At 45.3% G+C, this 9,849-nt stretch overlaps 1 pseudogene; it reads right to left on the bottom strand.

Moving 5' to 3' along the window:
* Positions 1–333: 333 nt before the first annotated feature.
* LOC116893747 lies at positions 334–850 on the bottom strand (annotated as a pseudogene).
* Between the last annotated feature and the right edge of the window lie 8,999 nt (positions 851–9,849).

The raw sequence follows: 9,849 nt of genomic DNA, 5'->3' as shown, positions 1-9,849 counted from the left end.
ACTTGAAATACAACTTTATTCTGATTCTAAACGAAAAGAATGGGAATGACGTTAACAAGATCTTACCACTGAATATTGTGATGCGACTGCCCCAGCCTTATCTTTGAAATTCAGGAAGGAAATTCAGGAAACAGCTAAATATGCAGGTCCAAAAAAACTGAAGGTATGTTTAACTGCCACATTCACTCCGAAACCCATTCACCTCCTTCAGCGTCCCAGTGAAGTGCAAGATCTGCTTAACCAAATGGGTTGGCACACACGCGGCACTGCTGACATCACAGGACAGTTGTCCGTAAAACTAGACTTCCGACGCTGGGCTCCAGCTTCACTTTCTCACAGGTCGTCATCCTCACCGGGGAGGGCAGTCATCTGAGCAACCTCTCAATCGAGCTCGTACTGTGCTGCCAAAGCTGGGTCCATGACCACCTCAGGTGGGGCAAGAGCAGGCAAGGCAACGAACTCCAAGTTGGGATCTCCAGTGAGCTTTCTGGCAAGCCAGAGGAAAGGCTTTTCAAAGTTATAGTCTTGTCAAACATTATAATGGCACACTGGGCTTGGATGTAGTAGCCATTGCGCAGGCCCCGAACTTCTGGCTGGCTGTGTCCGACGGGTTAAACTTGATGGGTCCTCTCTGTTGGTATGGAAGACGAGCGGGGGCACCTTCGCACCCAGAGTAGCGACATACTTTTTCTCAAACTTGCCCATCAAATGGTGCTTCACGAACGTCATCTTCCTGGTGCTGCCGTCGCCCACCAGGACGAGCTTGAACTGGACCAGCGGCTCTCCCTAGGCGGCCATCGCAGCGATTCTTCCAGAAGAGTCTCCTCGCCTGTCCGACTGAAGCTGGAAAGATGGCAGAAGTGCCCATACTATGGGTCTTTGTCATGGGGGTAGAGAATTTGAAACAATAAAATGAGTGTTTTCACACCTATACCCAGTATCATGAATTTTATCAAGCTTTAAAATGGTTTTTCCTCAAAAAAAAAAAAATCTTTATCAGGTTTCTACTTTACCAACTCTTGGGAAAACCTGTACTGGATTTTAGAGATGTGTTATGAGAAGAAAAATTTCACCTATGTGAGAAAGAAAGGTGAGCTACGAAGCAATGACATCATGACAGAAACTGTTTTGAAGCCAAGGACTAAATTAATAGGTATGACTATTTTGACGAATTATCCAGAAGCCACCTGCAACTATAAAATAAAAATATCAATCTCTCCGTGCCTTCAGTCCCAGAATTCAGGAGGTGGAGGATGAGAGTGCAGTTTCCCTCTACAACATATCAAGGCTGAAGCCAGCCTAGACTATGTAAAACACATTTCTCAAAGATAGAAAGAAAGAAAGAAAGAAAGAAAGAAAGAAAGAAAGAAAGAAAGAAAGAAAGAAAGAAAGGAGGAAAGGAGGAGGAAAGGAGGAAAGGAAGGAGGAGGGGGGAGAGGGAGGGGAGAGGAGAGAAAGAAAAGAAAGAAGAAAAAGAATAAATTTAAAAAATCAAATTCACCTATATAGTTTTAAAACACACACACACACATGCATGCACGCACACACGCACGCACACACGCACGCACACGCACACAATACTGCTTGAGTTGACAGTGTGACTACTCCTAGCTACTGGGACTTTAAGAGATCAAAACATGGGCTGGAGAGATAGATGGCTCAGCAGTTAAGAGCACTGACTGCTCTTCCAGAGGTCCTGAGTTCAATTCCCAGCAACACATGGTGGCTCACAACCATCTGCGATGGGATCTGATGCCCTCTTCTGGTGTGTCTGAAGACAGTGCACACATATACAGAGAGAGGGAGGGAGAGAGGAAAGGAGAGGAGAGGAGAGGAGAGGAGAGGAGAGGAGAGGAGAGATCAAAACATCATAACCAACACACCAGAATTAAAGAATGTTCTTGCCACCGAGAAAACCAGAACAGTGAACAGTCAAGTACTAGACTAGGCAGTTCAGTCCTGGGGAGCCAGGAGCCAGTTGGCAGTAAAGGCCATTTGGGAGTCAGAGGCAGGTAGATCTCTGCCAGTTCGCAGGCAGTTGGTTTATGTAGTGAGTTCCAAGCTAGGAAAAGCTACATAGTGAGACTCTGTCTCTAAAAAACAACAAAATGAAACAAATCCAAAAGGAAACCTTAAGAACCCTGGTTGAAAAAGTCCTGGCGAGGCGGTATTACCAGACCACTTAAGAGGAAAAGTCCACTTCAGCCTCCTGCTCTAGAACCTGCTGACTCATGTGTTGTACAGCCTGAGAGCTAAGGATGGGCTTTACATATTTACATGGTTAAAGAAAAAAATCAAAGACAGACTATTTGGGGTTACTTGAAAACAATATTAAATTCAAGTTTCAGGGTCCACAAATTGAGAACACGGTCTCCATTCTTTACCATTTGTAACTACTTTGCAGTTTTGATAGTTGTACTGCGAGATCATAGGAACCATAAATCTTAACATATCTAATAATTTTACCTAAACAGTGTGTAACTCTTGCTGTAAAAATCCATTCTATACACATTTTTCTAGACTCACTGTCTGAAATATTAAAATAAAGATATACTGGAAGGCAATAACACATTCAGTACTAAGTATCGAGTGTTTTCTAGAAGGCAAATTTGGTCTAAAATGATACCCTGTCTGCCTTTCAGACAGCCACCTAGGACCCTCCTGGCTTAAGCATCGGATTACCAAGGGAGACAGGCTTGCTGATAAATAGTTCTCCTGGAAACAGCATGTGTTAGAGACCAGAGCATTCGGAGGAAGAAGCTGCTAGTGTTGCCTGGAAGGGGTCTGCAGGCCAGCCTTACCAGGTAGGGTAGCCCTGCAAGACAAGAGCTCCTAGTTCAGCCTAGCAGGAGGTTAAATGAAGGCAAGGATACAGATGGGCATGAATATTCCAGAAATGAAAACGAAGTACATGCAGCTGAACCTGAGGGGCAGAGCAGAGCCGGCATGGAGCCTGGAGCCTGGCTGAGGAGCACAGGAGCAATTAACACAATCCACAGCTTTCCACACGCCTGACACAAGTGCCTTCTATGTTAACTCCTTCTATTAACTGGATAGGTCACGTCCCTCATTATTCCTACTTTACAGATGAGGACTTGGGGGCTCCAAGGTTCTATACTTCTCACTGTAAAAGAAGAGACATAATAGTGGCTGGATCCAGGCATCATGATGATGATGATGATGATGATGATGATGATGATGATGATGATGACGACGACGACGACGACAACGTCGACGATGACAACAACGATGATGATGATAATTTTTCTTTTCAAGATAGGGCTGTCTTAGAACTCACTCTGTAAACCAAGCTATCCTCAAACTCAGAGACCAACCTGCCTCTCCCTCCCGAGTGCTGGGATTAACCACATCCAAGATGCTATTTCCCATCTATTGTCCCTCCTTGGCAGCAGTAGCTGGGGGCCGGGGGTGGGGTGGGGTGGGTGGGGAGGCTCAGGCCTGTAACCCTGTCATTCTGGGATTGTGAATGCAAGGCTATCCTGGGCTATACAGCAGGGCCCTGTCTCTAGAAACAAACAAATAAGCAAAATAGTGTTCACAGGAAACAAGGAGCAGACGTGAAGGAGTGAGGTTATGTCTTAGGTCCTGGGACAACTCTGTGAAGAAGTGGCAAGGACTTCATTGACATTGGGGACTCTTGAAGCCACCTCAGGCAATTGTTACATATGTTATAAACAATAAATCCCATAAAAATTAGATAAAGGAGACAAGGAAGATCCGGGCCTTACGACTTCGCTCAAGGAGATGACCTTCAAGCCAGTCTTTGGGTCATGGGAACAGGAACTGTAAAGTCTACAAAAATAGTATAATTTTCCTATGCTTGATGTATTCTTAACTATATCTCCAACATCAAGACCAGCACCTCTTATGCCCGAGGGGCTTATTAATATTTGTTGAATCTACAAACAGGTTTTAAATATATATGCATGTTTGGGGACTGGAGAGAAGGCTCAACAGTTAAGAACACTTGTGACTCTTGCATAAGGTCGGAGTTTCATTCCCAGCAACCATCCATAACTCCATTCCAGGATGTGATTGTGTTTGTATTGGCTTGGCCCAGGGAGTGGAACTATTTGGAGGTGTGGCCTTGTTGGAGTGGGTGTGGCCTTATTGGAGTGGGTGCGTCACTATGGGCATGGGCTTTAATACTCAGGTCCTAGCTTCCTGGAAGCCAATCTTCCACTAGCAGCTTTCAGATGAAGGTGTAGTATTCTCAGCTCCTTCAGACGCATGTCTGTCTGGATGCTGCCATGCTTCCACCTTTATAATAATGGACTGAACCTGTAAGCCAGTCCCAACTAAATGTTGCCATTTAAAGGACTTGCCTTGGTCCTGGTGTCTGTTCACAGCAGGAAAACCCTAACAAAGATATAGGTCTGATGGTTTAAATAAGAATGGGCCTCTTGGGGCTGGAGAGATGGCTCAGCCGTTAAAGGCTAGGCTCACAACCAAAAATATAAGAATGGGCCTCTTGGGCTCATACATTTGAATGCTTCGGAGTAGTATTGTTTTAGAAGGATTAGTAGGTGTGGCCTTGTTGCCTTAGGTGTGGTCTTATTGGAGGATGTGTGTCACTAAGGGTGAGCTTTGAGGTTTCAAAAGCCCATGCCAGGTTAGTTCTTTCTCTCTCCCTGATGCCTGTGGATCAGAGTATAAAGCTCTCAGCTACTTCTCCAGCACTGTGTCTGTGCGGGTACCTCCACGTTCATAGTAATGGACTAAACCACCGAAATTGTAAGCAATTTCCCAATTAAATGCTTTCTTTTATAAGGGTTAACTTTGTCTTGATGTCTCTTCATAATAAAAGAACATTGACTAAGACACAAAAGAGTCAATGCCCTCTTCTGACCTCTGCAAGCACCAAGCTCTTAGGAGAGCATGCACATACATGGAGGCAAAACACACATAAAATGATCAAATCTAGTATTCATCAAATCTTACATATATGTGTGTGTTTCTGCATGTATACATATATTATATACATATAATATTTATATATATATACAGATTTATGTGTATATATATTTGAACAAGTAATATGTTTACATGGTTCAAAAGTTAACATGAAACAAAATGCTAAAATGAAATTCTTATCACTGTCTTGGTCAGCAAGCTCCTTTCTTTAGAACAAATGGGTTTTATGTTTTTTGAGTTTTATGTTCGCTTGTTTTGTTTTACTTTCAGAGTTATAAACATGTATAAGCAAATATATAATGTGTGTCAACTCCTTGTTGGGGGCGTGTGCCAGAGACAGAGTTCCTCTGTGTAGCTCTCTCTGGGTGTCCTGGAATTAATTCTGTAGAGCAGCCGGACTTGAACTCACAGATCTCCCTCCTTTGCTGGGATTAAAGGTCAGTGTCTCCACCACCACTCTGATTTGCCAACTCTTAACTCTTCCCATACTAATACATTTTAATGTCAGTTATGACATAGTGTGTGTGCAGTGTTCACTGTGTACAGGGAGATTCTTCCCTAAAGGTTTCTAAGGATCATTTGGGGCACCCCACAGGAGCTCCTGGACTGAAGGCTTGCTCCCCTGTTGAAGCAGTGGGCCTCTGAGGGAATGATTGTACTGTGAGGGTTCCAATCTCATAAGCATTGATGGACTCACAGTTCAGTGAGCTATTGCTATTGGGACGTGGTAAAGAATGAAGAGTGGAACCTGATTGGAGGAAGTGGATCACTTCAAGACAGGCACCCCAGAAGGGTGTGTCTGATTTCTCCTATCTCCGTCACCTTCCTCTATATCCAAGCACCATAATATATATATTCGAACAGGTAATATGTTTTCCATGGCTCGAAAGTTAACATGAAGCAAAATGCTAGAATGAAATTCTTATCACTGTCTTGATCAGCAAGCTCCTCTCTTTAGAGACAAATGGGTTTTGTGTTTTTTGAGATTTTTGTTTGCTTGTTTTGTTTACACTGCATGATGCTTCACCTTAGTCCGCCTTTCAGTTTTGGCCCTGGGGTGTGTTCTTCATTTGCTACCAGAAATAGGATTACTGCACGAGATGAACAGGAGTTGAATGAGGAAGAGATGAATGAGGGAGGCAAAAAGCGGGAAAAGCACAGTGATGTGATCTTGCTTCTTTCCGTTAGGAAGAAGTCCCCATCACACACATGCCCTGAAACAGTCATTGCCAGAGGTGACCCAGTCTAGTGAGAGACACTGGCCTTTTGGGGTCAACAAACTTGCACTGTTCCTTATAGCCTGGTGTTGGGAATGGCTGTCTTTTGACCCAGGCAACCTTTCTCTACCTTGGGGAGCTCTGCTTTGCCCCAAGGATCACCCCAGCTGGGCTAGTCCATTGTTTACATCCTCTCCAGGAGGAATGGGGAGGGTCACAAGACTTGAGTATCCAGCCACTCCCCACCACCTATTGTGTACAGTTCAGCCTTTAATTAAAAGTGTCCTTGGGGGCGGGGGGCGGGGGTGGGGTGGGGAACCCGACTATAGTATACATGCCTGGTAATACTGCAGGAGCTCAAGCCCTGATTCTTGCTGGTTAAAGATTTTTTCAGGTGCAGCCTCTTGGGGTAGGGGAGGACTCACACCCTGTAAAAAAACCCCACCTTGCTCTGAAAGGAAGGCCAGTTAGCTCATCGGTTCTCCCAGAGAGTGCTTTGGCAGAATCCTGCCTCAGTAAGGACCTCAGAAGGAGGGAGGTGTTTTTGGTTCTCCTTGGGAAGGAATTTTAACAATATCAGCATTCCCCTGGACAGCTGCAGACTCCCTCCTGGGCATTTCACCTCTCAGCTAGTCCAGTAGTGGTCTGGGACTGTGGGATTATAATGGGAAAAGGGAATGGTTCTTGTTTTATGCTGTGGTGGTGTCACGCGGTCAGAATTCTTTCTTATTCGTCCATCTGAGGTGGATAAGTTGCTATTGATAGGAACAGATTCTCACTCTGGTGATAAAAAACGGTATAAAACAAACACCAGTGTCACCACAACCAGAGTTTTATTCCTAGGAACTACATCAAGGAAGGAAAGAACCAACTCACAAACGTTGTCCTCTAACCTCTACACGCATGCTATGTATGACACATCATCTGCCTACACATGTGCATACATGCACACGTAATATATTTTTTTAAGATTACTTTTATCTTACATGTGTGAGTGTTTGCCTTCGTGCATGTACGTGTGTACCACGTGTGCATCTGGTGCCCCCTGAATGAGAGAAAACAAGAAATAAAAAGGAAAAGAAAGGACATGACTGCTCCTAGGTGTGGTGGAGGAGAAAGTTTATTATAGATATTGAGGAGAGATAGCCAGAGGCAGGCACATCTGGGAGAGTCTAGAGAGGGAGAGAGGAACCAAGTACAGCAGCCAGGAGGCCAAAGGTGCAAACGGATACAAAGGAGAGTATGTAACCAAAATGTCTGGATTGGATAGAGAAGGGCCTCTGGTGGGGGAGGGCAGCCCAGCCCCCTAGGCTGGAGAGTTCAGGGTAGAGGACAGGGTATGCTAGCCATACACTGTAACAGGTATGGACTGAGGGATACTGGGAAAACCCAGAGGCCAGACTTCCTTTGATATGTTAAATAGGAACCCCAGCTGTTTGTCTTGGGTTTGAAACTTAACACCTGCTAAGCCCAGAAGAGGGTTGCAAATCCTCCAGAGCCTGAGATACAGATGCTTGTGAGCTGCCAAGAGGGCGCTGGGGGCTCACCAAGATCCTCTACAACAGCAGCCAGTGCTCTTAACCACTGAGCCATCTCTCCAGCCTCCTATACAATTTTAAAAGTTAAACAACATGGAAAAGATTTCAAATGGACGCGGTGACGTATTGCTAAGTACGCTGACACTAACTGTAGGCTTTGAATGTGTGAAGTCGATGATGAGAATTAAACCTCAGGGAAAGTCGTACAGCAAATGCTGTGGTGGGAAGGTAAGGAAGGAGCAGGAGGTGGGGCGGGGGTGGGCGGTTCTAGAAAAACCCAGGAGCAGCAGAGGCAAGATTGCGCAGGAAGGGTAGGCGTGATACTGCTCTCCGCATCTAAGAGCTCCACCTTAGTCCCAGCTCAGCCTCCAGCTGGCTGTGACCTTGCAAATACCCTTCACTTCTATGCTCTTTCTTTGCCTTGCGATATAAAAGGAAGGAAGGAACGAAGAAAGGAAGGAGAAATAAAAGGCGGACAGGGATGTACCTCCTGATGACTTAAGTCTACAGTCTGCCTCTTGACTCCTCTGGAGGAGGAGCAGAGGAAAGCAAGAGATAGGCAGAGCGCAGATATTTCCCTCCCTGTTGCTCTGCTCTGCATCCTGCCCTCCCCTTGACCTCTAGGTCTTTGTTCAGCTTCCATCAACCTGGAAGTCCATGCCTGTAGGACAGCGAGTGAGGCTCGGATAAGGTCAAGGTTACGAGGCAGCCCGGATAGGAGCCACTCTGTCTGGTGTTACTCCACTTCTAGTAGTTGGTAGACCTTGGGAAAGAAACAGCTTGAGAAACAAGGGGAGACCCACAGTCACCTCTCCAGGCAGAGAGGGCTTTTTCTAGTACTTTCTAGTATCTACTTATAAAGAGAATATCCCCTCATTAGCGTTCAGTAGCATCTGTTAGGGTGTGGTCGTAAGCTGCACTCAATTAACTACACACACTTTCATTTCCTATTGTGGTGAAGGATACATTTTCCCCACCTTTGCCATTTTAAGTGAGCCATGCAGTGGCCTCAATCTATTAACATAGTTGTGCAACTGTCACTGCCATCCACGTCTAAACAATGGTGAGACAGAACACGTAACAAGTGGAGGATCCCAAATGTTCCTCTCCACAGCCTTTTATGTTTGCGTGTGCCCTGTAACTGCCGCTGGCCCGTCTTAGCTATCTGCTTTGGCTAAGCTTTTGCTTGAGGAGATGGACTAAAAGCACAGAGCATGGTTCTTTCCCAGGAGGCTTAGATGCTTTTGCAGCTTGCAGGGTCAGTATCTCAGTGTTCCGTCCCTGCAGGCTTAAATCCCCACTTACTTGGGTGGGGAGGCACAGTGCTGGGACAGGAACACAATGCTTCCCAGATCTGCTGTCCTCCAGCTCAACAGAATTCCCTTGTCTTACATCCCAGGGCCACGTCACAGATGGAAACGTTATCGTCAGAGAGTTCTCAAAATTCTCAGCGCAGACGGACAGCCAAGGATTCTTCCCAACACAACGCCAGGTGACACTTGCTACTCCCTGCCTGGTGATTTGTTGAGTAAGACGTCCACATCTGGGCGGTGACAAGAGGTTTGCTTGCTTTATAGGGCAACGGGAAGTGACATGGGTCCATTTTCTCATTCTGTAAAATATGAAAACTTGGAAACTAAAAATGTGCAGAATTTGCTTTTTTATTTTGCTTTGTTTTGTTTTGTTTTGTTTTCCTTTTCAATATTTAACTCTGGGATGCTTAGAGGTAAAGAGGAGCTTCATGATTAGAGTACAGTTTATTAAACAAGAAGCAGACGAGTGAGGGGCTGCCACATATTCAAAGAGACATGAAATCCAGGAGAATCACTTTAGTCCCACAGACAGGGAGAAATTATACACCCCCCCAGAAGCCATTTAAAAACCTTTCTACCCCAAGTGTTCTGTCCTACCCCCCTCCTTTCTTCCTCTCTTCCCTCCCTCCCTCCTTCTCTCCCTCCCTCTCAGTCTTCTTTCTTCCTCCCTTCCAGCTCTAACTTCTTTACCTGCAAATGGGCGCTCTGTGTTTTTAACCTTCATGCTAAGTCCTTGGGCATCTCTTGCGTTTCTTCTGTGTTTTATTCACCTTCAAGCATGCAGGAAATAGTCAAGAACAGAGACACAAAGAGGAACTGGGTACAAAAACCCAGATTCTAAGACAG

This window comes from Rattus rattus, chromosome 2 (genome assembly GCF_011064425.1).
Source record: "Rattus rattus isolate New Zealand chromosome 2, Rrattus_CSIRO_v1, whole genome shotgun sequence".
NCBI classification, from domain to species: Eukaryota; Metazoa; Chordata; class Mammalia; order Rodentia; family Muridae; genus Rattus; species Rattus rattus.
The sequence above is the reverse complement of the archived record's forward strand: the minus strand, read 5'-3'. Positions and strand labels throughout refer to the sequence as shown.